The sequence below is a fragment of the Ochotona curzoniae genome, unplaced genomic scaffold, assembly GCF_017591425.1.
Source record: "Ochotona curzoniae isolate NIBS_2020 unplaced genomic scaffold, NIBS_Ocur_1.0 contig_66, whole genome shotgun sequence".
Classification (NCBI taxonomy): domain Eukaryota; kingdom Metazoa; phylum Chordata; class Mammalia; order Lagomorpha; family Ochotonidae; genus Ochotona; species Ochotona curzoniae.
The window spans coordinates 18,195,521-18,199,859 of record NW_024466512.1 but is presented as its reverse complement, the minus strand read 5'-3'; the positions used below and the strand labels follow the sequence as shown (position 1 = coordinate 18,199,859).

Below are 4,339 nucleotides of genomic sequence, written 5' to 3'. Positions count from 1 at the left end.
ACGGCACAGGATTTGTTAAGGAATTACAGGTTATTGGATGCTGAGAAAAGAGGGCAGGAGATGTTTCTTTCTTTAGCGCTGTGAGATCAAGGCAGATACTAAAAAACATTTTATATTCACTCTAGAACTCAGAGCTTAAAGTTTAGGATTTGAGATCGGTAGTCTGCTGACACAAACATGAAATCCTGCAGTACATTAACAGAGAGAGGATGCCCAACCTTCTGTTGTCAGAAACAGAAAAAGGGTGACAATCAAATAAAGACCATTCGTGGGTAACCAAATTAAAATCCCGTTCTGTTGATCTGGGCTTTGGGTCTGATTAAATGAATGATTCAGATACTACATTTGATCTTAGCCAAAAGGCCGAGAAGTGAGAAATGAATGATTCGGAGGGAAATTTTCTGTATAAGGAAAAAGGTTAACAATGATTAAGAAATAAATGACACTTCTCTTCTGCACATTTAAAAGCAGAAAATGAACAACAACAACAAAAAGCACTAAGATTAGACTGCTAATTCTCCACTAAATCGGCCTGAGAGACTAAAATCTGCAACTGGTGCTGTGGTAGTTAAGGCTCGAGAGCCCCTGAGCCGAACCGCCCTTTCTCCCTCTTCGTCTCTGTTTCTTTGTTGTGCATAAATAGCTGGTCATAGTTAAGGAGAAGCACTACGGCATAGTACTACTCAAGGCCGGTGGAACTCCAGAGAGCATGTCTTATCTCATCAGCTGCAATCCGATGCACACCACAGCTGCTCTAGAAAAGAGTAACAAGTCTTAACCAGGAATTTAGAAACCAAGCAAAGCAGAGCTCGACCTGAAATAACTCCACTAGGGATCTTGTTTCTTCCTGTTTGGCCACTGTAAGTATTGGATGGTTTGTTCTTATTTTGATCCTAAATAATATTTTGAATCTCTGAGGGTTTTTTGGTTTGTTTGTTTGAATTTTTGGAATTGTTAGTTGCTCTAGAAATAATGCCTATAAATGTATTTCTGCTGTTTTAGTACTTAGATTAATCAAAGCATCATTTCCCTCAATGTGTTCCGTAAAATCCTCTCTCCTATTCATCTTGGAAATGTAGATTTTCTTCTTTTTTTCTCTCTTTTTTTCTTTTATCTCTCTCTCCTCTCCCCTTGCTTCTTCCCTTCTTCCTTCCTTTCTCTTTTTCTTTCTTTATTATTTGTTTTAACAGAAGGGAGGAACTGCAAAGACCTCTGCTTCACTCACAAGTTTCCAAATTTGCTTTGGCAGGGACTCCTTTCTTATAAAATAAGTATTGATGCATGATGTTCCTTGCCATTTGAAAGTGCATGCTTAAGCATCCAAGAGGCACAGCTTAGCTTACCAGTTCTCCAGATTTCTGTGAATCAGTGTACAATTCCTTTTTAACCTAGCTAATTTTTAAGTAGTTTCTAGATAAAAAAGCATCAGAATGTAAATTAAAAAATATCCTCCAATTTCCACTAAATTCCACATATTGTGGGTATGAGGTGCCATGGAATTCCAAGGTATGATACATTTTTAAATTATGTGTTCTATTGTACGTTATTTTTTTTAACATTGTATATCCTTTTTTCAATGCATTTTAAAATTTGTACCAATTTTAGGTATACAGAATTATGCAAGACAGTACAGAAAGTTCCCATTCATTCTACAGCCAGTTTCTACTATTACATCTTGCTCCTGTAGACTTGCGATAGACATTGAACCAATACTGATAGGTTATTCATGAAAGTCCATATTTTGTTCAGATTCACTCAGTTTTAGCTAATGCCGCTTTGGGCTCCTGCGCCTGCCAGACTGCCATGAGACACTAGCGATCATGATAGAGTCATCCCAGCAGCAACTGCTTCTCAGCATTGCTTTGTTTCTTCTCACAACCCTGACATTTGTGAGGAGCGCTGGTCAGACATTTTGTACAATGATCCCAATTGGAAACTTGTCTGATGTTGTTCCTAAGGTTACACTGAAATAATGTGTTCTGAGCAGAAAGATCAAGAGCTATTTTTATCCTGTTATATCAAAGTTCAAACACTCAGTATGTCTCTTCCTTGTTGATGTTAACCGTGATCACCTGGTACCATGTAATACTTGTCAGGTTTCCCCACCAAAAATGGCTCTATTGTTTTTTCTCACGTTCTCTATGGTTCTTCTTGCTATAGACCTTTATTTGGAGATGAGAAGTCAAGCCTGCAGATTTATGCACCAGCTCCATCAGGCTGAGTGTCTATTCAAACTGTTCGGAATTTTTTTTTCATAGAGGATTTATCTGCACCCATTTATTTATCTGTGTAATCATTTATGCTTAAATATGAAACCATGAATATTTCATTCTGTTACAACTCAATATTCATTTTTCTTATTGCTCAGAATGTTTGGCAAGTGGGAGCTCTTTCATTTGGCTCCTATGTCTCGTTGAAATGTGACTGTCATGGCAGGTATATGTGTGATGTTTAAGCAAGTCCTAACCTGCTGGCACGATTGGATGTTCAGTGCTCATTTTAAGTAACAGTGTTTCTAGCAACAATCCTAGAACTGTAGATTTCTTTGAGGGACAATTTTCCCTTTATTAAAGAATGATACTAGAAAGCAACATCTGAGCACCATGAATGCTAATTGGTACTAGGGTGAAGTTGCTTCTTAGTACTCTCAGCTAACAAAGCTTACAGATCCCTGGACAAAGAATCATGGGGATTCAAGTATATGCACACACAAGGACTTTTAAAAGTTTATCACAGGGTTATGGGTGTCTTGCATAACAATTACATGACCACTTAGGATGATTACATCTCATACCAGAGTACCCGGGTTGAAGCTTGGACTCTATTTCCATTTTTAGCTTCTTGCTAGTGTGAATCCTTGGAAGGCAAGGAGAGGGCCCACGCACTTGGGACATTGGCGTTGCATTAGGGTCTCCTTTGTGCACCATTACCTGGAAACCAATATCTATGTACAATGGCTTTAACATCGCTTACCTGAATCTCTATTAGGATAAAAAGCATCCTCCACTGCCTTCCAAGGCAACAAGCAGAGAGATGGATGGCAAGTCGAACAGACAGGACACGAACCTATATAGGATCCCGGTGGAGGCAAGGCAAGGATTGATACTAGGCCATTGTGCTGTGCCTTCTGAGTGGGTTTCAATGTTATGTGGAAAACGTAACATTTTGTATACTGATTTGCCTCGTGACATTTTTGTGGCTTCCAGATCTACCATTGTGAATAAGCCAAAAATAATCCTTTATAAGCAAGATTTCCTATAGATATTAACATGGTGTTGTTAATTTTCTCTTTTTCCCCTTTCGATTGTTTATTTTGTTTTATGGCTTTTCATTTAAGGGGATGTACAGTAACTGTGTGATGGAGACTAGCATATCCAGATGTGAGGATATGCATCTCTACTCCCAAAGATGGACTGCCACATTCATTTCAAATGCAGACATTACATACCTGCACATCTATATAGATTCTTTTCTTGAAAATAGATAAATTGTTTTTAAAGGATGAAATACAAATGGCCAACAGACACATGAAGAACTGCTCAGGATCATTAGCCATCTGGAAAATGCAAATTAAAACCACAATGAAGCATCATGTCATTCCAGTTGGAATGGCTATAACGCAATCATCAAAAATAATAAATCCTAGCAAGGCTATGGGGGAAAAGGTTCCCTCATATGCAGCTTGTGCAACTGCAATTTACTAAAAATGTCACAAAAACCAGTATAGAGATTTTTCAAAAAACTAAAAATATATTTACTATGTTGCCCATCTAAAATTTCGGAATATAATCAATTTATTTCTGAATGGTTATTGTCTTTCTTTTACAAAAAAACATCGATTGAATGATTGATCAGCAAAGCTGACTGATGTAAAGAAGGAAAGAAAAATGGACTGGGGGGCGGGGAAAGGGGAATTTTTAATCTGATGACTCACTTCCCAACAGCTCCAACTCATAGGATGGGTTATCCAAAAGCCAGAAATTGCATCCTAGTATTTCACATGGTGCATGTGCCCACACACTTTGGACATCATCTGGTAACTTCCAGTGCACATGATCAGGAAGCTAGATCATTAACATAGAAGCCAAGATGCCAGTATTCTGATATGGAATGCTAGAGTCATAGGCAATTACTTAAATCCACTCCCCCCCGCCCCATCATTACACCAGGTCCTGCTATCTATCTTATTAAAATTTTGCTTGAACATGTGGTATGACTGTCAGGCTCCATTGGTAAGCTTTCTGGAATTCCTTTTCCTTTTTTTAGCACACTCGTCTATATCAGTATAATGAACATAACTGAAATTCATTTTTGTTAATATCATTCCATTCCAGACATT

General features: G+C 38.0%; 1 pseudogene; it reads right to left on the bottom strand.

The window, feature by feature from the left end:
* Positions 1–308: 308 nt before the first annotated feature.
* Positions 309–375, bottom strand: LOC121164398 (annotated as a pseudogene).
* Between the last annotated feature and the right edge of the window lie 3,964 nt (positions 376–4,339).